At 44.5% G+C, this 26,354-nt stretch overlaps 1 pseudogene; it reads right to left on the bottom strand.

Moving 5' to 3' along the window:
* Positions 1-6,864: 6,864 nt before the first annotated feature.
* LOC126491221 (SUMO-activating enzyme subunit 1-like) lies at positions 6,865-8,182 on the bottom strand (annotated as a pseudogene).
* Positions 8,183-26,354: the final 18,172 nt, after the last annotated feature.

Below are 26,354 nucleotides of genomic sequence, written 5' to 3' on the forward strand. Positions count from 1 at the left end.
CTGGTAGGAGACGCTCCTGCCCTGTCCTCCCTTTGGGGTCATTGGGTATGTGCTTTTCCCTTGATCCTGGAACTGAGTGGAGCTGACCCATTGGAGAGAGCAAAGCGTTGTGGCCTGTGTGTGCTTTTGTTCGAAGGTGAGTGAAATAGATTTATTCCAGAGGAGTCGAGGCAGGGGCGTCCTCTCAGCTGAGGCCTCAGGACACTGATTGGATACCCAAGTTGCAACAGCTTGGGGGTGAAGTCCTGCTATGTTTGGTAGAGAAACAGATTTTTGGTATTTATTATTTTTTTAAATTTATTTTTATTTTTTTATGTACATTAGTGTTTTACCTGTGTGTATGTCTGTGTGAGGGTGTCAGTTCCCTGGAACTGGAGTTACAGACAGTTGTGAGCTGCCATGTGGGTGCTGAGAATTGAACTCAGGACCACTGAGTCATCTCTCCAGCTACAAGAAACGGATTTAAGAGCAGATTTTCTGAAGATCTTTCACAACCCTGGTTTCTATTTGGCCTGGTTTTTAAAATCACCCCATGATTTGAAATCAAGAGGCTTCAGAAACTCGGGTTTCTCTGTAACACTAGCCAGTTCTAACCAGTAACTTTCCAGTACTTACGGTTTTCCCATCTGTAAACAGAAATAGCTTCTTAGGAGTGAACCCAGAGATGCTACAGGCAGAGACCTGCTTTCCTGTTCTTAGGAGTCAATTGTTTCTTCAGCACCAGGGAAGGAGGGTCGCAGTTTTATGCCCTCCTAATTAGAAGTAAACGACACCCTTTGAAAATCATCTAAATGTTAAACTGGGTGGTGATGACACACGCCTTTAATCCCAGCACTCAGGCGGCAGAGGCCAGTGTGGTGAGTTCCAGGACAGCCATGACTACATAGAAAAGAAAAGAAAGAAAAGAAAAGAATCCCAAATGCTATACAGCAGTCAGCAGGAGCTCTCCCCAGCCTCTCAGGATGGGTGTCTTACTGTCAGACTCTGCCAAGGTCATCAGCCTGAGAAAACTACCAGTCAGCAGTACTTGGGATCTAGCTCAAGCTAGTGCACCTGCGTGTGACCTTCCATCAGCGAATCAAGAGGAAGAACAGCCACAGTGGGGAGTGGTGCTGTAGTCCTGCAAGTTTTGAGCAATAAAACTTTTTATTGAGCCATATCTCAAAATACCTTACCTTTTCCCAGTCTGTGTTCGGCACACACCTCTGGCCCACCTGCCTTTTCCAAGTCTGTGTTCAGAACACACCTCTGGTCAACCTGTCTTTTCCAAGTCTGTGTTCAGAACACACCTCTGGTCAACCTGTTTTTTCCCAGTCTGTGTTCGGCACACACCTCTGGTCAACCTGTCTTTTCCCAGTCTGTGTTCAGAACACACCTCTGGTCAATCTGCCTTTTCCAAGTCTGTGTTCAGAACACATCTCTGGTCCACCCAAGTGCTGGGATCAAAAGCGTGAGCCACCATCACCCTGGTTGGGCCACATCCAAGGACCTCAACAGCAGAGAGCTTTCTCTTACTGCCAGCATTAGAGGAAAAGAGATTTGAAAATGGGCTAAATGAACGATTGCCACTTTGTAGCTAGAGGGGGTCATTTGCAAAGATAGGAAGTAGTCTCTCTGCTGAGACTGACATCCTAACTAGCAGCCAAAAGAAGTAGCGAGCTCACCTCACAACTTCAAGACGAGACTTCTGAAAACACATACATCTTCCTTCTTCTCAGAACCTCCTGAAGAAGACCCAGCCCATACAACAAGTTGCTGCCTAACTTCATCAGATCAAATGTAGCTTGGGAAAGCTGAACAGAAAAGATATTTAACCCAGAGGGGTATGCATGCTTTGGAGTCTTTCCATTTGTGTGACGTAGGAACTTTTTCTTTAGTGTTTAAGAATCAAGACTTGTCCAGGCTTGATGGCACACACCTGTCCCTGTGTTATACAACTCTGCCTCTAAGGTGCCGTTGGAGGCAAGGAAAAGAAATCTGGATAATTTCTGAGGCTTCTCAGTGAAGACTTTTTCTTAAATTACTGTCTCCATTGCTGTCTTGAGAACAGGTACATTTTTCCTGCTCCTGAGTTTGTTTTACCACACTGATAATTTTCTGGGGGTTCTGAGCAAGCTCAGTTTAGGTGTAGCTGGCACAGCCCTGACCCTGTGATAGATATTTTTAACCATGGTGGATTATGACCTTCCAGGAACTGCAAAGCGGCTTTTACAGAAAGACACTCTCCACACAACTTGCTGAGTTGGGACTGGGAGCAGGGGCCGTTGGCTGGCGTGAGGTGTTTTGTACACCGTGAAGGGATGGTTTCTGGGTTAGGCAGACTTGTGGTCCCTCTATGCTCCCTGTGGCTTCTCCATCCACGTTTCCAACACCTGGAGCAGAAACTTCAAGTTTCCAAAACATAGCTGCAAAGTAACAAACAGCTAGCCCCGACTCCCTTAGCAGCAGGGGACAGTCCATAGGGACCTGAGGGAGAAAGTCTACAGCCGGGAAAGTTTACTCAGTACAAAAGACTCCAGGGCTGGGTGTTGTTCTCGAGGAGTAGAATGCTTATAGAGCATGAACCAGACCCTGGGTTCAATCCCCAGAGCTGCAGAAAACTAAAACCTTAAAAGACTCACCGCATTTTCAGGAAACAGCTTGACCCTGTGGAATAGTCTGGATAGAGAGTTCCAGAACCCTGGATTCAGGTTACCCACTAATCTTTTGTTAAATGTGTGTGCTGTGTGTTCCTTTCCTCGTGAAATGAGACTGCATCTGCCTCCTTGAGATGCCACAGAAATAAATGAAATTAGTATTTTTTTCTTAAAATCTGTTTTTCATTTTGCTTTGTTTTAATTTTTGGTTCTGGAGCTTGAACCCAGGGCATCCCATGCTAAGCATATATGTTCTACCATTGAACTATAGCCCAGCACAAACTTAGGTTTTAAAACGATCTCTCTCTCTCTCTGCTGTTTCTTAGTTACCAATTTACCGAGAGTAACTTAACACTAGAATTCTCTGCCAATACTAAAATTAGACTCTGGCACTCTTATTTTCTCTGCTTGCTTTTGTTTAGGGGGATGTAAGAGAGACATTTACCCTCCTAGATCTAGTTAGTAATATAGCAAAAACTAAAGACAACGTTCTAGAAAACACTCTATCCAGCCTGCAGTCATCTTTTCAAAATAATCCAATTCTGCCCTGGGCTTTGATGATTTGACCTCTTGTAGAAATGTGTCTGGGAAACCTAGGGAATGGAAGAGGTTGGAATAAAGATAATCTGAGTGCTGGGAAGGAAGCTGGGCTTCTGAGTCCTCTGACCGCCTCCCTCTCCCAGCCAGATAAGACAGGCTTTCTGCCACTAGAACTAAACTCCCCCTGTCACGTCACAAAAGGCCTAGAGTTACTCCTGAGTGTGCTGACATCTCTAGGGGTGGGAAGGTCAAGTGTGGGCACTTTTCCTGCCCAGAGACGCCAGCGGGAATAAGGAACAGGCAGGGAGGAACTCAATCTTTTCCAGCTGCAACTCAGAGAGAAAAGGAACAAATTCTTCACCAGGGAAGATTGTGTAAACAGTGTCTTTGGCTGCAGTCATAGCGCTGGGGAAGAAAAGAAAGGGATCTTTGTTCTCCCCTACCCCAGGCTGAGCACAGTCGGGAGAGCTGGGATTGTTTGCTTTGGCAGGGGACTCCCTGTCTGGAAGGACTGGTGGGGCCTCTGTTGGTTTCCTTGTGCGCTTGGGAAGAAGACAACCCTCAACTCAAAGCCTCTACCCAAGGAAGTAGCTGGGGAGCTGGAGGTTTCTGGCACATTCTCTGCTTTGTTCACTGCCTGCCTGCCTTCTGACCCTCCTCTCAATACAGTTTTGTTAGTTTAGTTGACTTCCATCTTCCTGTCTTTGAGGGTGCTTTTAGTTCTTTTACTAATGTCCAATCCCAAAAGAAATTATATTTTTGCTGGTCATGGTGGCTGCAATCCCAGCTTTTGGGAGGTAGAAACAAGGAGGTCAGAGGTTCCAGGCCAGGCCTGGCCACCTAGAGAATTTGAAGCCAGTCTAGCTGCAATAGACCCTGCCTCAAACATCACCACCTCACTACTGCCCTGCCCCCTCCCCAGAAAAAAGAAACACACTACATTTTGAAAGTGCAAAATGATGCCAGGGCTCCTCTCTAAGAAGTCTACCAACAAAAAGGTATCCTAAGCCAGCTGGTCACGGTGTCACACACCTAGGATCTAGCACTAGAGGGAGAGATAGGAGGAACAGGAGTTCAAAACCAGTTATGGAATGTGAGACCAGCCTGGACTACATGAGACCATGACTCCAAAGTCCCCCTGAATGTGGTTGACAGTTGCATGGCTGGGGCAGACTGAGGGGCCACTGGCAGTAGCACCAGGATTTATCCCTACTGCTTGTACTGGCTTTTTGGGAACCTATTCTCTTTGGATGGATACCTTGCTCAGCCTACATATAGTAGGGAGGGTCTTGGACCTTCCACAAAGCAAAGTGCATTATCCTCTCTGAGGAGTGGATGGAGGTAGGGTGGGAGGGTGTGTGGAGGAAATGGAGAGAAAGGAGAGGAACTCGGATTGGTATTTTTTAAAAATCTAATCAATTAAAAAAAACTAAAATAAAAAAGGGTGATTCCTAGGTCATCTTGTCCATCCTATGGTTTTTAGGTGGTATTCCATATAACGCTGATAATTGCAGTAGTAGATCTATGCCTTCATCTGGCTTTATTTCTTCGTGCTTATCTATGTAACATTCTTCACATATCTAGAGGCACAAAGGGTTAATAATCCTTCAACATCTGAGTTGTGAAGTGTGTGCAATTCGTTACATAACAAGAGATGACCTGCTATGAGGTCTGAGCTTGGTGAGTCCAAGGTTCTCCGCCACATCCTAAGAGTCAGACAGCTCTGCAGGACTTCTGGCTTCCCGTGTCCCCTTCTTCAGTCCACACTCCACACCACAGCTTCTCGTTATCTTTGGAAACATGGGCTTGACCAATTATTCTCCTACTAAAAAAGCATTTCATGAATTCCGGTGACAAAGGTTTAGATACCTTTTGGTGGAAAATAGGGGTATTCCAGGGGGACCTTTTTTCTGGCCTCTCTTTTGTCTACTTCATATCACTCCCTTGTCCAACACCATGAACTCCAAGGCCCACACCATCCTTTGGTCTCATTCCCCCCCACAACTTCTTCTCCCAGTCAGTTCCTTTTATGCTTCCTCATTCTAGATATTCAAATGAAGTCCATCAGGCACCCTTGGTTCATCCACTCTACCCAGCACGTGGGTTGCCAGCCACTGTAGTCTCTCACTTACGTGGTACTATAATAGACTCCCTCCTGGTCTCCCTGCTTCTGCCTGTGCCTACTCCCTAACATAGCCATCACTTACAGAAAAATTGTGTTATTCAGAACAACACTACTAATGTCAGGGCTGGGGAGATGGCTCATTTGGTAAAATGCTTGCAGCATAAGCAAAGGGACTTGCATTTGGATCCCCAGTATCCCCATAAAAAGCCAGACATGTAGTAGCTTATGTCTACAATCCAAGAGCTGAGAGCATGTGCGCGCGTGTGCACACACACATGCTTGCACAAATACACACACACACATTACCATCACAACTGTGATTTAGACTTTTGTTTTTTGAAACAAGGTTTCTCTGTATAGCCTTGGCTGTCATTATAGATGGTTGTGAGGCACCATGTGGGTGCTGGGAATAGAACTTGGAACCTCTGGAAGAGCAGCCAGTGCTCTTGACCACTGAGCCATCTCTCCAGCTCCAATTTAGACATTTTTATTCCAACAAGTTCCCTTGTTGTAGTAGTCCCACCCCCACCCACCACGGCCTTCAGGAACCACTGATCTGATATCTGTTCCCGAAGTTTGCTTTCTCTAGAATGTTTTTAAAGGTTGTTTCATTTTTTGAGTTATTATTACTTTATTATCATTCCTCACAAACAACCAAGGGAATCTACAAACTAGAGACAACAAGCTGTCTCACCCCAAGAAGATCAAACCAACTCAACCCTCCCACTGAAGGACCTGGGTGCCCGAGATGAGGGACACAGTCATCTCTAACTCTGGAAAACATCTTTTATGAGACACGTTCTTAGTACATTTTGTAGACCAGCTTGGCCTTGAAACTTACAGCCATTCTCCTGGCTCTGCATCCCAATTTTTAGAATTACAGACTTACATCATGCCCCTGGCACCGAATCTGACTTTTTAGAAATATAAATTTGGGCTGAGAGATGGCTCAGCCATTAAAGGTTAGGCTCACAGGTGCACAACCAAAAGATAAGAAACGAACAGTTCCACTAAGGTTCATCTTGTAAAGAAAGCAGGGTGACAGTCTCGCCCTTCCCAAAGCCCAGGCTACACCCTGAAGAGGCTCAGTAAGCCAGCACTGTTCTCAGTCTTTCAGGCTTTGGTAGAAGTGCGCTTCCACTGGGTTTCAAAAGCTCTGGGCCTCATACCCCTGCTGAAGGCCTTCTCCTTCCTGTTGACCTACGGAAGGGACCAAGTCCAGAGGTTGTAAGAAACTCCAACAACATGAAGCATGTTGTTCTTGCCAGGCATCACTCAGACAGAGGGGTGCTCTGTGATGTTGGTGGAGCCAGCCAGAGGGATGCTCTATGATGTTTGGTGGAGCCAGCCAGAGGGGTGCTCTGTGATGGTGATGGTGATGGAGCCAGCCAGAGGGGTGCTCTGTGATGGTGGTGGTCACGCTCCGGAGCTGTCAGGTCCCTGACAGCTGCTAGGATGGGAGCAGGACACAGTCTGGCCTACTTGCTCTAGGAAAATCTTTGTCATCCAGAAATGCCTTTTTGGGAAGACAGCAGGTAACAGCTTGGAGTATGCACCTCTGGCTCACTTGGCACCCAGGCACTCCACAATTCCACTCCCCGTCAGGCCATCAGAAAAGAAGTTGTTGTCAGGAGGGTCCCTGGAGACAGGGCCGTCACAATTTCCTGTGCCAAGATCCCTGTAACCACAGCACATACTGGGGTCATCGGGAAGCAGTCAGGACTGACACCCAGCGGGTCAAGCACATCATTTCATATCTGTAGCAGCAGCTCTGCGTCCTCGCTTATAGCTGTCAGGACTGCGACCTTCATCTGTGTGGAATTTCAGCAGCGCTTGCAGCAGAAAGTAGTCTGGGGCTGTGCGCTTCAGGGAGGCCTTGGCTTTCTCTCACTCCAATCCATTTCCAGTGCCTCTTTTACAAGGCAGAAGCACTTTCTTTTTGGCCATGGTTGCTCTCTTGGGATCAGGTCCATCTTCTCCTTGACCAACTTTGGCAACTTTGGTTTTCTCTTCTACAAACTCATGCTCTCCAAGATTTGCAAAGGTGAATGCATGGTACCCTGATGGAGGAGGGTCATCTGTCTATTTGTTACTTTCATTGGTTAATAAAGAAACTGCCTTGGCTTTTTGATAGGGCAGGATTTAGATAGATGGAGTAGACAGAACAGAATGCTGGGAAGAAGAGAAGTGAGCCAGACGCCATGGAGCCAGAGGCCAGGTCAGACATGCTGAATCTTCCCTGGTAAGCCATCATCTTGTGGTGCTACACACATTAATAGAAATGGGTTAATCAAGATGTGAGAATTAGCCAATAAGAGGCTGGACCTAACAGGCCAGATAGTGTTTAAAAGAATACAGTTTGTGTTGCTAGTGTAGCTAGCCAGTGGCCGGGAGCTGGGAGGCTTCTACAGTACCCAAAGACGTCTCCTATGATGACCATGGTGCTGTTTCTGTGACAGATCTGGTCAACTTAACAATGACATCCCTGGAGCAGCAAGTCAGGCACACGGCATCAAGCTGAGTAATGATGCCTCTAGTTCCTTCCCTGCATCCTCAGTATCCACCTTCACATGCACCATGGGGTTGAGATTCTGGGCTCATTCCAAAGAGGCCTCAGCCCTATTTTGGCCCACAGACCCTGTTCGAATCAAGAACTGAGCTCCGTGGTCTTCTGGAGATACCTGTTCGTGATCCAGCATGATCTGTCCTTTCACTCCCGCCAGGATAAATTCTTGGCAATTTCAGCCCAAGTCCTTTCATGTCTATAATCAACACCTGGGAAGCTCAAAGCTGCTTCTGGACGTCCAGCCCCCCACAGGATCTTCCACTCATACTGCGCCGCCTCCTCCTCACTGATGCTGGACTCTTCTTTCTCCACCATGGTGCCAGCTTTTACCTCACCCACTCTGGCTCTTGTCAACCTACAGCAGAGCCGTAAGAGGGGGCCGTGTCTGCCTGTTTTTAAAGGTTTTGAGAGTCCTACAAGGAAAGGTAATGCATCCATGTTTTTGCATGCATTGCTCCTTATTGCAAATGCTATCTTATTGGACTGTCCTCTGTAACGTCTTCATCCGGTCATCAGTTGACCGGCATTCGGGCGGGTTATCATTCAGGGCTGATACGTAGGGCTGCTCTGAGTATTCATGTGTAAGTCTTTGTGTGGATGTCTTTATTTCTCTTGGTTTTTCTGGGTTATGTGGTAAGTGTAGGTGGACCTTTATAAAAGATTGCCAAACTGTTTTCCAAAACGGATACACCACTTTGCACTCCAACCACCGGAATGTGAGAGTTCTCGCTGCTCGGGATCCTTCCTAGCACTGCTTTAGACTGTCTATAGTTTACATTTTAGTGATTCTAAGCCTTTTAGATAATTATCAACTGTTTCTTTTTTTAATTTGGTGTATCTCACTATGTAGCCCAGGTTAGCCCTGGTCTTTCAAGTGCAGTAATTTCAGGTGTACCCATTTTTTTTTGTTTGTTGGTTTTGTTTTTGTTTTTTCAAGACAGGGTTTCTCTGTGGCTTTGGGGCCTCTCCTGGAACTAGCTCTTGTAGACCAGGCTGGCCTTGAACTCAGAGAGATCCACCTGCCTCTGCCTCCCGAGTGCTGGGATTAAAGGTGTGCGCCACCACCACCCGACCTAAGGTATACCCATTTGTTAAAATGATTTATGTTCTTGTGTTCTAAGAAATTTCTGTTTTACTGGAGATTACAAAGATTTTGAATTTTAGCTGGGTATAATAACACACATCTCTAATCCCAGCACTAGGGAGGCAGAGGCAGGTGGATCTCTGTGAGTTCAAGACAAGTCTGGTCTATATACAGAGTTCTAGGCCAGCAAAGGCTACACACTGAGACTCTGTCTCAAACAAAACAAAATAATAAAAAAAAGAGTTAAGTTCTATTTTTTCCTAAAAGTTTTGTTGTAGATGGAAGTTTCTATTCTGCCTGGTCCTGCAGCTGTTCAATCCCAAAGAAACACAAAGAGGCTTATATTAATTATAAACTGTTTGGCCTATTAGCTCAGGCTTATTTTTAACTAGCTCTTACAACTTAAATTAACCCATAATTCTTGTCTATGGTTAGCCACGTGGCTTGGTGCAGCACGCCTGCTCCCGCCAGCAGAAGAGACGACTGCAACAAGATTCTTCTCAGAACACACTTTATTGGAGCACTTACACTTAAGGTTGTAGAGAGGCAAAAGACCCCGTCCGGTGGAGCAGAATATATACGGTGCCAGACAAAGCCCTGACGTGTCATCAACCCAATGGCTCAGGCCAGAATGGAGTGATCGTGCTTAAATTATGATTGGCCAGATCGGGTGGCCAGATCGAAAGACTCCCTGAGTTGGGGGGTCTCGCGCGCAGCGCGCATGTGCACAAGTTGTCTGTCAAGTTGCGCACAAGTTGTCAAGTTTGATGTGGAACAGCAAATGGCGCCCAGGCTCCGTGTCCCTGACAAGACAGCGCCATGGTGCGCGCTACATCTCCGCGCGCTACATCTCCCCCTTTTATATTTTAAAGCAGAAACCCGATCTAGTTCGAGACCTCATGATGTCCCCAACGATCAAGGGTCAGGGTGCGCTGTGCGTGTCATGCTGTGTATCCTCTCATGTGCAATGGCAGCAAGGCCTATGAGGTGCAAGGACTACCAGCACGTTTTTAAAAATAGAGAGAATAGGATGTGCCTGTCCCAGTGCAATGTCTGTAACAACTTGGGGTGCAGAGGCCACATCCAGTTATAGGTCATGCTTGAGGCTAGACAGCCAGACCTGAGGGGAGATGCCATGTTCGAGGGCGGCAAGGGCCTGGACTATAATTGCTTTGTCCCGAGCTTGCCGTGCACGAAATCGGCGCAGAAGCCAAAGGCAGAGAAACACGCCAAGGCAACATATGGCACCGAATACGCCAACCCCCACCCACTCCTTAAAGAAAGAAAAAGCGGATTGCAGCCAATCAGTAAATTGTCCAAGGGTCATGGGCTGTATACGAGTATCATTCAAGGTAGCAATCTGCAACAGCTGGTCCTGGATCAGGTTCTCTGCTTCCTTGGACCAGTTGTCGGCAAGGATTTCACCTAGGATCTTTGATTCATTTCTGGAATTATCAAAAGAAAGTGGGGTTATGCATACATGCTTTTGATACGAAATGCAACCTATTTGAACCAAATCAGCCAAATCCTTTAACTGGTTATAATTTACCGGCTCATGAAATCTCTGCCCTGTGTTGGGATCCTGAAAGACGGGGAATGCAGTAGCCAATCGGCTCCATGTGCTAGGCTTAATAAAGGAAGCAGAAGTGGCAGGAGGTGCTGATGGGCCACTCCTCGTACCACTAGCTCTGGGTGAATCATATGGCGGGGGCTTAGCATACTGCGGACTATACCGGTAGCTCCCGTTCATACTGAGCTGCAGCTTCCTCCAGATCTTCCTCCTCCTCCTCCTCTACATCTAATTGGTCCTCATCCTCGGAGGACTCATCTATAGAAAAATTAGGAAATTCCTCCAAGAGTGGATACCGCGTATCCTCCAGCTCCCTATCTTTCTCTGGAGCTTTCTTTTCCCTTTTCCGAGAGCTTTGGTCGCCCTCCCTTTTCCGAGAGCTTTGGTTGCCCTCCTTAGGCCTATGTTTTTTGCGTTCTCCTGTCTTTTCTTCCTTGGTATCTGGCTCCGACATGCTATCCTGGTAGGTTGAAAGCGCTCTTCGGCCTTCTTTTACTGCTTCGACGCATTTCCCGTCCCGCAAACAGGCTCGTACCAGTTTCCATAACGGGTGAGTTCCCGGCCGAAGCATACCCTCCGCCTTAGCCATCTCAAGGTCCCTACCTAGCTTGTTCCAGCAAGGGAGATTGATGTCCCCCGAGCCTCCGAACCATGGTGCTACTCGATCCACATCCTCCAAAAACTTCCTTACGGTACCCTCTGAGATTTTTAGATCTCGGTCCCTAAGCAGCCTCTGGATAGGGCGCGAGAAAGGTGTCATGCCGGCTGGTCCAGACGCTACATTTCCCATGCTGTACATTTATCTGCACACACCTTATGCACGAGTGAAATGCCTATCTACACCGGGCTTACTTTCAGTTTTATTTACTGCCGGTCCCAGCAAATACACCCTTGACCATACCCCGAATGACAGGGGCTCCCAAAGCGGATTCACTCCTCCACTCAGCACGTCAGAAGTAATACTCACAGAGAACTCACCGGCACCGCCGCTCCGTGCATCTGAGTTCTGAATCCTCCCGCTTCCGCAGGGGTCTCTGCCTGACGACCGCAACAGGATTCTTCTCAGAACACACTTTATTGGAGCACTTACACTTGAGGTTGTAGAGAGGCAAAAGACCCCGTCCCCGTGGAGCAGAAGAATATATACGGTGCCAGACAAAGCCCTGACGTGTCATCAACCCAATGGCTCAGGCCAGAATGGAGTGATCGTGCTTAAATTATGATTGGCCAGATCGGGTGGCCAGATCGAAAGACTCCCCGCGTTGGGGGGGGACTCGCGCGCATGCGCACAAGTTGTCTGTCAAGTTGTGCACAAGTTGTCAAGTTTGATGTGGAACAGCAAACGGCACCCAGGCTCCGTGCCCCTGACATGACAGCGCCATGGTGCGTGCTACATCTCCGCGCGCTACAGCTTGGTACCTTTTCTCAGCAAGGCATTCTCGTCTTGCTTCTTCTGCATCTGACTGGCGACTGCATCTCTGCCTCTCCTCTTCCCAGAATTCTCCTAGTCTGGTTGGCCCACCTATAATTCTTGCCTGGCTACTGGCCAATCAGCATTGTATTAAACCAATATGAGTTACAAATCTTTACAGTGTACAGGAGCATTGTCCACAGCGTTTGTAGTTTTAGGTTTCATATTTAAGTCTAGCATCAATTTCAAGTTCCTTTTTTTATGGGGTACAAGGTATGAATTAAGGTTTTCTTTATACTCGGTTATATAATTTCACTATTTTTGCAAAGATTGTCTTTTTCCATTGAATTAGTTTGATATCTTTGTTGAAATTCAAGTCTCCACATGCATTCATTGATATAACTGTTTATCCTTATACCTATACCACACTGACTTCATTTCTGTAACTTTTTTCTAAACTTTGAAGTCAGGTGTATAAGTCCTCCAAGACTCTTCTGTTTATTACGTTTATCTATTTTGTGTTGAGGGGAGGCACAAGGACTGTGGTGTACATCATGCAGAGACCAGAGGACAACTTGCAGGAACTGGTACTTTCCTTCCACTGTATGGGTTCCAGAGACTGCTCATTTTGGCAGGCTTGGTGGCAAGTGCCCTCACCTGCTGAGTCATCTTACTGGCTTAAGACATGTCTTTCAGAAACTGTTTTTGGGCCTAGGAATGTGGCTCAGTTGATTGAGTACTTTCCTTGCATGCACAAGGTCTTATCTTGGGTTAGCTCTCCATTGGGGATCTCCACACTTATTATCCAGACTCATACTAATACTTAATTTTTAGAAAGAAAAGAAGGACTTTCTTTTGAATAAGAATAAAGATGCCCATTACCCAGCCTGACTGCATTCGATTCTCAGTTCTCATATAGTAAAATAAGTTGTCCTCTGACCTTCCCATGTGCACCATGGTACATATATGCTCATACACCTACCTATGCACACAAACTAAATAAGAAAAAAGAAGTGCCAGGCGGTGGTGGCGCAAGCCTTTAATCCCAGCACTCAGAACTTAGAGGCAGGTGGATCTCTGTGAGTTCGAGGCCAGCCTGGTCTATAAGAGCTAGTTCCAGGACAGGCTCTAAAGCTACAGAGAAACACTGTCTCAATAAATAAATAAATAAATAAATACAAGCAGTGGTGGTGCACACATTTAATCCCAGCACTCAGGAGGCAGAGGCAGATAGATATCTGAGTTTGAGGCCAGCCTAATCTACACAGTGTGTTCCAGGATGGCCAGGGCTATACAGAGAAACCCTGTCTTGAAAAACCAAAATAAGGAAAAGAGAAATAAAAAGAAAAGAGCTGTGGGACAATGGTCTTTTATCCTGTCACTTGTAGTAGTTTAATAAAATGCTGATTGGCCAGTAGCCAGGCAGGATGTATAGGTGGGGCAACGAGGCAGGAAGTAGAGGCGGGGCAACAAGAATGCTAGGAAGAAGGAAGTGCAGTCTGCAGTCATAAAAAGAAACAAGATGTGACTATCTCGCTGAAAAGGTACCAAGCCACGTGGCCAACATAGACAAGAATTATGGGCTAATATAAGTTATAAGAATTAGTTAATAAGAAGAGCCTGAGATACTGGACCAATCAGTTCATAATTGATGTAAACCTCTGTGTGATTCTTTGGGACTGAATGACTACAGAACCTGGCAGGACAGAAAACCTCAGTCAACAGAATGGCGCCCATGTGGACAACTGCATCATATAAAAACCCGAGAGAGCTTGAAAAGGATTTCTAGACACATTCACACACACACACAAAAAAAATACAGAGTTTAACGCAGCTTCTTGCTGTTTGCTGGTGGTGTTTAAGAGAGATTTTCCTGACTCAGCAGCAGAAGCAGCAGGAAAAAGCCGTGCTGTTTTGAAATGCATGCTGCCAGTGTGACCTCTGGCTCTTTCGGGAGACCAAGTATTTGGATGGGGTTTGTGAGCAGACTGCTGCAGCTTGCTTAATGGTGACATGGTCTGGCTGTGTGCTTGAGAGTTGGTAGGTGTGTGTGATTCTCAGAGGTGCAAGCAGCTCCACCATGCTGTCCTGTGTGGAGCAAGAAGTACCATATACATCATAGTAATGGTGCGGCTGAAGTTTTAGACTGGGAGCAAGCAGGAAGTACCATATATACCCTATTAATGGTGCACCTTAAGAAGTACTTAGCATTTTAAGAAGTGCTCCTGGACAGTAAAGAATTACAGATATACAAAAACGACAAATCCAGGTGAGTCATAGTGCTGGATAAATGCAGGCTTGGAATAGAGAAGAAAAAGAATATAGAGACTCATAAAATAAAGTTAGTGCTTAAAAAAAGTAAAGCCTTTAGAGAAACATAGTACAGATATAGATTAAAAGGAGTAAACAAAGAATAAGCCACGTAAAGATGGAAAATTCACAGAGAGTCTGAAATATGTATATTATTTTTTCTTTGAATTTTTGACTGTGAAGGAGCTAACCACAGAGAGACATTTCATTATATGGGCTGCTGAGCTAAACCAGCATGTATATTATAAAGGTATCTTGACTTTAGAATTAGTGTCTAAGGATATGTTGCTTTGGAAAAAAGGTTCTTCTCTTGTTTCCACAGAGGATGAGAACCTGTGGATTACTTCCAGACTGGTGTGGTTTGATGGAACAAGACCCCAATGAAAGGTTTCCTTGAAAACCCCAACAAAGAAAATACTTCACACAATAAACAACAGGAAGCAGTTTGGAGAGAAATAACTATGCCCATATTCCCAAATATTATTTATAATTGTTTGTTTACATTTAAAGGGGGATATGCCATAAGATGAATAATTTGCTTTGGTATGGACCTTGGTTTATTGATACAAATTTAAGGTAAATTTTTTATATTGTATATGTATATTTCTGCCCTTGATTAAGGTATTGTGTTTGTGTAGTTCATTTAAAAAATGTAATGTATAATTAAGAAATATAGGTTAATAGATAGTCATCTATAATAGTCAAGATTGTAGTCATGTTAGTTAGGTTTTCTAGATATATAGAGTTATAATTCAGTTAGCTAGGTATTCTCCAAATCTTTCAGAGACCTTCAGAATATGGCATTTAAAAAGTTTTAATAACCTAGGGCTTTTCATGACAATGAGGCATATCTGCTCCTGGCAGCACCAGTTACTTTGAGAGGAAGATGGGCGTTGAAGAGGCTTCTTATGGAGTTGGTTAGCCATTTGGGCAATAAATCTGGACTGCTTGACTGTACTTGCAGAACCCACAGAGAAACGATTGCTGAACTTTCCTAAAGCTAAGATGATCCTTCAGGGTTCCTGTATTATGAAAGAGTCTGCTAGACATTCTGCAGGAACCAGAAGAAAATGACTGAAAAACTTCCAATATAGGTGAACTGTCTTTGAAATTTCCTGCTTCGTGGAAAAGTCTGCTGGATAATATGGGCCTGTAGGTTGAAGATGGCTGTCCCAATGGTACAGAAGAACTTTGAGTGACTGTCCAGGTAGCAAGATGTCTCTTTCAATTCTAGAGTTTTGGAAGTTGCTTAAAATGCACCTCCTGTTTACTTAGGTAATATCCTTCTGGAGTCTTTGATGGAGTTGAAGAATTTATAGTTGTAGTTATAGTTTTCCTTAGTTATAATAAAAGATAAAATAGATATAACTGTAATTCTTGCTTGATAACTGTTTTGTTGTATGGAATTTTACTGTGTTAAAGTTAAAACCTTCCTTTTTATTTAAACAGAAAAGGGGAGGTGATGTGGAAGTCCTTTCTGTGTGCTGTGATTTCCATTAATGAATAAACTGCCTTGACCTGTTGATAGGGCAGAATTTAGGTAGGTGGGGAAAAGAGGACTGAATTCTGAGAGGAAGAGGGGCAGAGTCAGAGGGATGCCATGGATCTGCCATTGGAGATAGATGTGATGACATTTTGCTGGTAGGCCACGACCTCATGGTGTTGTACAGATTAATAGAAATGGGTTAAATTAAGATGTAAGAGTTAGCCAATAAGACGCTAGAGCTAATGGGCTAAGCAGTGATTTAATTTGGTTCTGGGTGGCTGGGATGAACAAGCTTCTTGCAACAGAAAACGAAGGAAGGAAGGGAGGGAGGGAAGGAGGGAGGGAGGGAGAGAGAGAGAGAGAGAGAGAGAGAGAGAGAGAGAGAGAGAGAGAAGAAAGGCAGAAAGAAGAAAGGGCTTTCTCTTGCCATGTAGTTTAGAATGGATGCACAAAGGACTCGGGCTGCAACTCATGAATGTTTGTCTGGCATGGGCAATCCCCAGCACCAAAAAAAAAAAAAAAAAAAAAAAAAAAAAAAACAGCCAATGGAAAATAGGCAAGGATGGGCATAGCCAGGGGTTGGGATGCAGCTCAGTGAAGTAATCCTGTTATGCTTGAATCCCTGGGTTTGCCTCCCCACACAGACCCTCACATGAACTTGGTCACATCACCCTATTTCAATGGCCAGGGTGGGATTCATGAAAGCCCACCCTTTCCTGAACATTCTCTATCAAATTTGTATGGTGAATGGCTTCAAATGTGGTAGGCAAGCTACTAGAAACTTTATCATGGACACAGATTGGCCACAACTACTCTCAGGATGAACCCTGATAATCTATTGCACCATGAACAAAATAGTAGCCAACAATACTGAGTGGCACTCACAATGAAAAAGTGGGTGTTTTGGATAAATTAACTAAATAAATAGATTTCAAAAGAAGAAATAAAAAGAGGCCAGGTGGTGGTGGCACATGCCTTTAATCCCAGCACTCGAGAGCAATGAAAGATGGATCTCTGTGAGTTCGAGACCAGCCTGGTTTACAGAGTGAGTTCCAGGATAGGCAGGGGTTTTACACAGAGAAACCCTGTCTCAAAAAACAAAAGAAAAGAAAACGAACAAAGCATTGCCCCTTGAAAGAGACTGACTCCAAGAGCTTGGATGGGAAATACAAGGTGGACCTGGAATACCTGGCCAAGTCACAAAGCGCAGTGCTTACTTACAAAGTAATGGAGCTGTCCAGACAGGAGCCAGACTGAGGGCTGACCAAACCTGGGATGATCCAAACATTGAGTGCGATCCTGGCAGTAGACAATGATAATCCACAGGAATCTAGAAGTCATTCTAATAGTAATAAACCAAAGGAGATAGAACTTCCCCTCTAATGTAATAACTAGTCAACATAGTGCTAATGGCGGAGTTCAAATACAGCGTTCAGGGGACTAAGCAGATGGTTAGCGGTAAGAGCACTCTTTGCTCTTGCAGAGGATCCGGGTCCCATTCCCAGCACCCACATGGCAGCTCACAAGAAGCTGAAATTCCACTTCTAGGGGAATAATGCCTACTTTTGACCTCTGTGGGCCTCAGGCACATAGATGGTATGAACAGATACATACAAGCAAACACCAACACACATAATTTTATTTATTTATTTATTTATTTTTGAGATGGGGTTTCTTTGTAGCTTTGGAGCCAGTCCTGGCACTCGCTCTGTAGACTAGGCTGGCCTCGAACTCAGAGATCCATCTGCCTCTGTCTCCGAGTACTGGGATTAAAGTTGTGCGCCACCACCGCCCGGCCACATAATTTTTAAAATTTGAAAAGAATAATCATTTAGTAATCATCATAGTAATAACATAATCTTAGAAGCCACAAAAATCTACACATACTAAATAAACCAAACGAGTGAAAATGTGATGAGAAATGGGTCCACCTGGGTCTTAAAGTGCTTTCTTATACTTCATTACCAAGGAAAAAGTCACTAGAGCAGAGAAACATGTCAGACATTGCCATTATCTGTGGATCAAAGTAACATTAAAATTTTATTTATTGGTTGGTTGATTGATGTTTTTGAGACAGAGTTTCTCTGTGTAGCGTTGGAGCCTGTTCTGGAACTAGCTGTGTAGACCAGACTGGTCTCGAACTCATAAAGATCCATCTGCCTCCCGAGAGCTGGGATTAAAGGTGTGTGCCACCACTGCCCAGCTATTAAAATCATGTTTAGTATTAGGATATAATCAGAACATCACTTCTGAACCAGGTGTGGTTAGCATATACAAAGCCTGTGTTTGGTCTCCAGCCCTGAATTAATCAGACACAAACTGGTGGTACTACATACAGAAGGACCGGAAGTTTAAGGTCATCCTTGAACAGCTACATATTCAGTTTGAGGGCACCCTGAGGCTACATGAGACCCTGTCTCAAAATACTTAGGACTGAATTTGACAAAAGATACAAAACCATAATGAACTATATGAAATACTTGGTGATCCATTAAAGCCTAAATACAGGCTGGTGAGGCGACTCAACGGGTAAAGGCACTTTCTGAGGAATCCCAGAGTTCAACACTATTTTAGACTGTTGTGTGTGTGGTATTGAGTTATCAATCCAAGGTCTCACATGTTCTGGGTAAGTGTTTAACAAAAATACATCTCTAACCCATTATTCCTCCTGTTTAAATTGCCTTGACACCTTTGCTGAAAATTGACTGTGTGTGAGTAGAGCAGTCCAAAATAGAACCAAGAACTTATCAACAAATGGTTCTGGAGCATTATGTGAAATGAAGTCACCTTGCTGTTTGCATCATGATATATACAAAAGTTATTTCAAAATGCCAGTATGCAGCCAGGTGTTGTAGCAGATACCTGTAACCCCAGTGCTTGGGATGCCGAGGCAGGAAGATCCTGAGTTCAAGGCCCTCCTAAGCTATATATCAAGACTCTGTCTGAAAGATGAAGAAAAAGAGAAAGAAGAAAGAAACTGTGCCAGTGAAGTGGTTGTCACATGCCTATAACCCTAGGTTGCAGAAGCAGCACCACGAAAAGCCAAAGACTAGCCTGCTCTGTGTTACGGTTTCCAGACAGCCAGGGCTTCATAGAAAAATTGTCACACACCCCCAGACAACAAAAAAAATTAAACACAACCATAGGTAAAAATTAAATTGTAGAGATGTGATGGAGGAAGGACATTGGTTAATTATATAATAAAGAAACTGCCTTGGCCCATTTTATTAGTTAGAACATGGGTGGGTGGAGTAAACAGAAGAGAATGTTGGGAGAAAGAAGCTGAGTCAGAGAGTCGCCATGATTCTCCCACTCCAGACAGACGCAGGTTAAGATCCTCCCTGGTAAGCCACCTCATGGGCTACACAGAATATTAGAAATGGGTTAGAACAATATGTAAGAGCTAGCCAATAAGAAACTGGAACTAGCCGGGCCAGGCAGTGTTTAAAAGAATACAGTTTCCGTGTAATTATTTCAGGCATAAGCTAGCCATGCGGGCGGCCGGGTGCCGGGGACGCAGCCCAGCTGCTCCTCCTTCAACAGATGGTGCCAGACGTGATGGACTAAATCCATTTAAAAACCTGAGAAGGCTTAAAAATAAAGGAGAGAGAGACAATTTAAGACAGCTTTTTGCTGTCTCTGGGTTTCGTACTGCAAAGAAATTGTCCTGACTCAGCAGCAGGAAAAAACTGGCTGTTTTAAAATACCGGCTTTCTGGGCTTTACCGCCATTGTGATCTCTGTCTGGCTCCTGCGGGAGACAGAGCTTTTGAATAGAGCATTTGGAGTAAAGCTCTACGGCTTGCTTGATGGCAATGTGGACTGCTGTGTGCCTGGAACTGTGTGTGGCTCAGGGGCACCAAATGGCTCTGAGGCAGGAGCTGCTCAGCTCCGCCATGCTGAACTGTGCTGGTCTCAGGCAGGAACTACTGTAGTTACCGTAATAACAGCACAGTTAAGGTTTAGACTGGGCAGGACACAGGCGGTACCGTATTACCCTTACATGGTGCAACTTAAGTTTTTAAGAAATGCTTAACATTTTAAAAAATGCTCCTGGATAGTAAAAAAATTACAGATTCACAATAAAACAGATTTAGACACTGTTGGATGGATATACGTAGGCTTGGGAGAGAGAAGAAAAAGAATATAGAGAATAAAGTTAATGGTTTAAAAAAAAGGTAAAGTCTTTAAAGAGACAGAGTACAGATAGTTATAGATTAAGAGAAATAAAGAAAAATAAGCCACGTAAAAATGAAGAATTCACAAAGAGTCTGGATTCTTTATATTATTGTGTTTTCTTTAAAATTTTTGACTGTGAAGGAGCTAAGTACAGAGAGACATTTCATTATATGGGCTGCTAAGCTGAACCTCTCTGTTTCCTGACTGTAAGACACAGTGTGCACTGATGCTCTTCCCACTCCTGACGCCATGTCTTCCCTTCCATGTTGTGGTGGTTTGAATGTAATTGGCCCCTATAATCTCACAGGGGTGGCAATATTAGGAGGTGTGGCTTCGTTGGAGTAGGTGTGGCCTGGGAGTAACTGTGTCACTGTGGGGGTGAGCTTTGGATACTGCCCAGTGTCTCAGTTGATTCCCTGTTGCCTGCAAGATGTAGGACTCTCTGCTCCAGCACCGTGTCTGCCTGCATGCCACCATGCTCCCCCCAAGATGACAATGGACTGAACCTCTGGACTGTAAGTGAGCCACAATGAAATGTTTTCTCTATGAGAGTTCTTGTGAACATGGTGTTTCTTCACAGCAAAAGAAACCCTAACTGAGGCACAGGTGGACTTGAGTGCTCTGAAGTGTGAGCCAAAACAAACCCTTCAGCCGTTAAACTGCCTTTTGTCAGGTGTTTGACCACAGAAAAAGGAAAACCACCAGCATGTGTGGGTCAGCTGTCCTCTCCCCTGGACAAGGCTGGGTCCTCTAATGTCCTGTCATGACAGAAAGGGGCTCAGAAGGTAGTTAAGGTGCTGGAGGGCAGACACTTTCTCCTCCACTGGTGTCACTCTGGCCACCCTTGTGCTCCTGTAAGTAACCTTAGTTAGACCCACAGACCCCCCAAGTCAGACTTGAGTGGAATAATGTCTTCAGTCTGTCGCTGGTCCTCTGTTGGGGTGAATAGGCATTTGCTCATCTCCAGCAAAAGCTTGTGTAATATCGCACTGCCGGGTTCTCCAGCAGATAGGGCTGAGGCAGAGCCAGTCCTGCCAGTCTCTCCCTGGGATGAGTGGGAGAAACACACACTGAGCTGGGAGAATGTCGAAGCAGGAACTCATATAGGGCTGAGGCAGTGGGCTGGAGTCTTGGGGTAGGGGTGAGCTGGAGTGAGGAATAAGGGCCAATAATAACTTGCATGTCAGCAGTGGGTGGGCAGAGGCGGGCCTAGGTCATGCTGTGCTGACTCTCCAAACTCGAGTTAGGCTCAGGAAGTTACACCGGACCTCATGAGGCCCAGCATAGCACAATAAGCTATGGATTATGCAATTACAGAGCTGGAGAAGTCCTATAGTCTGCCATCTGCAACGAGGAGCCTCAGGGAAGTGGGTGGCATAATTCTTAAGAACTGATGACTCTTCCTTAAAGAGCTGGTACCTACATTCGGATATGTTTCCCTTTCTGAGACTCTGAAATCAATTCACACCCATGCTCTCTGGCATTTCTTACTTTCTTCTCAGCACCTCTCTTTCTCTTAACCCTCAGGCTTAAACTTATATAAAAATATTTTTAAACCTTAACTCTACTTCATTTACTTCAAAAAGGCAGTTTGAATGTAATTGGCCCCCATAAGCTTATAGGGAGGGACACTATTAGGAGGTGTGGCCTTGTTTAGGTGGGTGTGGCCTTGTTTAGGTGGGTGTGGCCTTGTTGGAGGAAGTGTGTCACTTTGGGGACGGGCTTTGAGGTTTCTTGCTCAAGCTTTGCTCAGTGTGATCCTCAGATCATTTCCTGTTTCCTGTAAGATATAGGAGCAAGCTGAGCAAATAGAAACACTAAATGCACAGATTGAGAAAAGGGGCACCAGGAAGCAGAATAGAGCCAAAGTCTGTGCTCAAGGAGATATAAGCAGATTAAAAAATGGAATAAAGGGAGTGGTGACCTCAAGGCAAGATCCCTCCCAGCTAAATTTCCAACTTATATAAAGGAACTAAAGAAAAGCTTAGAGCCAGGTATGGTGTTTGCACTTGGAAGGCTGGTGACCTCTGAGTTTGAGGTCAGCCTGGTCTAGAGATCCAGTTTCAGGGCAGCCAAGCTTAGGCAATGAAGGACAGAGAACTGGTGAAAAAGTAATTGAACAAGGGACCATGTTCCAGTCCCAGGAAGCAACAGCACGGGGCAGCTTTGGCCATGTGCTCCTGGACTTAAGGATAAAAGAAAGGGGCTATGGAATTTGCCTCTGTGACTAAGGAAAGCCACTGAGGCCAGGCATGTGTCAGGGGTGTCCCTGAGTGGAGACCTAGAGAGGCCATTGTGTGAGGCTGTGGAGGTGGAGCCTGGATTGCCTTGGAGACCCCAAGATGGTAGAGATGCCAAAGTCATAGGATACCTGCTGAGGAAAGCAGCCAACAGGGCTTAGAACCAGCCCAAGACAAAGTAATGTGTTTTACTCCATAAAGCTGAAAGGACTTGGAGGGCTGAAGAGCATTTTGACATGGGGCATAGAGATCCAGAATTGGAAATTTGCCCAGCTGGTTTTTGGTCTCACTTTAGTCCAGTATTTCCTCACTATGCTCCCCTCTCTACATTTTGGAATGGTAATGCATATCCCATGCCATTATATGTTGGAAGTATCTGATATGCTTTTTGATTTTTGATTTTATAAGGGATTACAGTTAAAAGATTGATGGAGGAAGGTCATTGGTTAATAAAGAAACTGCTTTGGCCCATTTGATAGGCCCGCCCTTGGGTGGGTGGAGTAAACAGAACAGAATGCTGGGAGGAAGAGGAAGTGAGAGAGACGCCATGCCGCTTCTCTCCAGGGCAGACGCGATGGAGCAAGCCGCCAGGTCAGACATGCTGAATCTTTCCCGGTAAGACTGGTGCTATACAGATTATTAGATATGGGTTAAAGCAAGATATGAGAGTTAGCCAGAAGAGGCTAGATATAATGGGCCAGGCAGTGTTTAAAAGAATACAGTTTCTGTGCAATTATTTCGGAGCATAAGCTAGCTGGCGGCCAGGAGCCAGGCCGCAGGAACACAGCCCACAGCTCCTTCAACAAAAGATTGTATGAATCTCAGAAGAGACTTTGAAGTTTTAAACATTGTTGAGACTGTGATAGGCTGTGGGTACTTTTGAAGTTGGGCTGAATGCATTTTTGCATTATGATATGGCTACAAGCCTTTGGGGGCCAGGGAGTGGAAAGTGGTGGTTTGAAAGAAAATGGCCCTCAAAGGGAGTGGCACTAATAAGAAGTGTGGCCTTGTTGGAGGAAGTAAGTCACTATGGAGGCAGGCTTTGAGGTCTCATATGTGCTCAAGATACCATCCAGTGTCTCAGACTACTTCCTGTTGCTTTCAAGATATAGAATTCTCGGGGCTGGAGAGATGGCTCAGTGGTTAAGAGCATTGCCTGCTCTTCCAAAGGTCCTGAGTTCAATTCCCAGCAACCACATGGTGGTTCACAACCATCTGTAATGAGGTCTGGTGCCCTCTTCTGGCCTGCAGACATACACACAGACAGAATATTGTATACACAATAAATAAATAAATAAATAAATAAATAAATAAATAAATATTAAAAAAAGATATAGAATTCTCAGCTCCAGCACCATGTCTACCTACATGCTGCCTTGCTTCCCATCATGATGCTAATGGACTGAACTTCTGAACTGTAAGCAAGCCACCCAATTAAATGTTTTTCCTTTATGAGAATGAGGGTTGCCATGGTCATGGAGTTTCTTCACAGAAATAGAAGCCCTAACTAAGACACAAGGGGAGCAAACATCACTTGAGGATGTTACCTCTTCTTCAGGAGAAGGGGCTTAGAAGGACTTTGGTTGGACACAGGACAACTGTATCATATTAGGCAACATTATGACCTTGCTACTGTTTTTATTTAGAGAATAAATATAGCTTATGGAGAATTATATGGATGCCAAGATGATGAGGAGATAATTTAGGATGGTTAATTTTATGTGGCAATCTGACTGAGACAGGCAGCCTCTATCTATTAGGCCAAACATCATCCTGGGGGTGTCCATGAGGATATTCTGAATGAGATAACATTTGAATCAGTAGACCAAGTAAAGTGAATTACCTTTCTCATGTAATTGGGCCTCTCCAGTCCATTAGAAGTCTGAATTGAACAAAAGGTGGACTCAGCATAGTGACCCAAACCTACAAGGCCAGCACTTGAGAGAATTCACTGTGCCTGGTTGTTTTCAAACTATCATATACATCTTCTCTTATGTGAAGACTACAATGTACCCACTTTCTGGGGGCTGTCTTAGGATTTCTATTGCTATGAAGAGACACCATAACCATAGCAACCCTTATAAAGGAAAACATTTAATTGGTTGGCTTGTTTACAGTTCAGAGACTCAGTCCATTATCATCACGGTGGGACGTAATGTCACACAGGCAGAAATGGTGCTGGAGAAGTAGCTGAGAGTGCTACTGTGGAGGCCCAAAGAGGCCAAAGGTCAGAGAGTTGGGACTTGTTTTTAGTTCATTCAAGATTATTGTGCTTCTAACTCAAAGGTCACGCCTAGTTGTAAATCAGAGTTCTGCTCTCTCAAGGCTATTGTCAACAGGTGTGCCAGACCTCATGCTCCTGAAATAAGAAAATAGTTGGTTCCTACCTAAAACAAAAGTCTAAAGATACAACTAAGTTCCAGTTCCCTTAATGGAAATGACTTGGGATTCCCCCCCAAGGAGTGGTATGCCTACAAAGTGTTTGGTCTAGGGCGTGAGTCAAGAGCATGAGCAGTGAATGTACCCCATGACTTTTAATTTGTATGTTAATGCAGTCCTTTTGTTCTGCTCCTACCTTTTGAAGTCAGGGGTGTATTAACCAGATGAAAATTAAACACAGACAAATTTTCAGTACTCACTGAAATTTCCTCCCGATATTATCCTATGTGTTTCTGCGTTTTACTATTTTTGTTCACGTCTTTATATTCTTTACTATACTTCTAAATTCCCTTGGCTCCACTCTGGAAGAAAGGTATTTTTGTCAAGGTTGGCCTCCCAACATCCTACATCTTGCAGGCAATAGGAAATGGTCTCAGTGTCACACTGAGTAAAGCTTGAGCAAAAGAGACCTCAAAGCCCACCCCCACAATGACACACTTCCTCCAACAAGGCCACACCTACTCCACAAAGGCCATACCTCCGAATAGTGCCATTCCCTATGAGCTTATGAGAACCAATTACATTCGAGCTACCACATTCCACTCCCTGGAATAAGCTTGTAACCATATCATAATGGAAAATACATTTAGTCCAACTTTAAAAGTCCCCACAGTCTATTTTATCAACAGTATTTAATAGTCCCCCTTATTTACTTACATCTTTACCAGCTTTCTGATTTTGATGGTTACCTTTGCTAAGCTTGGCTGTCCTAAAACTGGATCTCTAGGCCAGGCTGACCTCAAAATCAGAGATCTGCCAGCCTCTACCTTCCAAGAGCTGGGATTAAAGGTGTGCACCACCACACTTGAACCTAAGCTCCTTTTCACAAGTTGGAAATTTAGCTGGGTGGGATCTTGCCCTGAGGTCACTGCTCCCTTTATTCTATTTCTTAATCTGTTTATCTCTCTGAATAGAGGACTTAGCTCCATTCTACTTTCTGGTGCCCCTTTTCTCCTCAAATTTTACATTTTGTAATTTTCCCTGTATAGCTTGCTCCTTTTCATTATAAATCTTTATTAAACTTACCACTAATAACCACATGTTAGAGTCTATACCAAGCTGTTTTAAGATTTCCTCTGTCAATGGAATTAATTCAAACTCTTCGCTTTAGACTCAGGCAGACTCTCCAGACAAGGGAAAAAATAGTCATATTCTTCACCAAAATATCACAAGGAAGATATCTAGGCCATATGCTAACATTTTGCTCCTCTGAGCACCCACAATTCAAATCACACTCAGAACTACTGTCTTTCATGTTCCTATCAGGATGGTCCCCCATTAAGCAGCACTTAAAGGGCTGGTCCACAATCCCAAGGTTCATATTCCTTCAGACAAAAGCATGGTCAAGCCTATCACAGCATTCCTGGTACGAACTTCTGTGTTAGGGTTTTTATTTCTATGTAAGAGACACCATGACCACAGCAACTCCTATAAAGGAAAACATTTAATTGGGTGGCTTTTTACATGGGCTCTGGGTATTTGAATTCATGTCCTCATACTTCACAGCATGCTCTCTTGTCTGCTGAACTATCTCCCCTAAAGTTACCATTTCCAAAGGATCCTGGCCATTAATAATCTGACCTGGATAGGCTGTTGTAGTTTTCCACTGATCATAATCACTAGGCATACAATACTGAGATCTCTTATAGTCTAGACATAATTTTCCTTACTTTCCTTGTTGAGTGTCAATCCAATTCATCCCATGATTGTCAAGATCAGTCACCTCAAATGCTATAGTAACTTTCTTCTTTGCCTGTTGATTCAGAGGA

The sequence above is a fragment of the Alexandromys fortis genome, unplaced genomic scaffold (assembly GCF_014885135.2).
Source record: "Alexandromys fortis isolate MF-2015 unplaced genomic scaffold, M_Fortis_MF-2015_v1.1 scaffold_264, whole genome shotgun sequence".
NCBI lineage: Eukaryota > Metazoa > Chordata > Mammalia > Rodentia > Cricetidae > Alexandromys > Alexandromys fortis.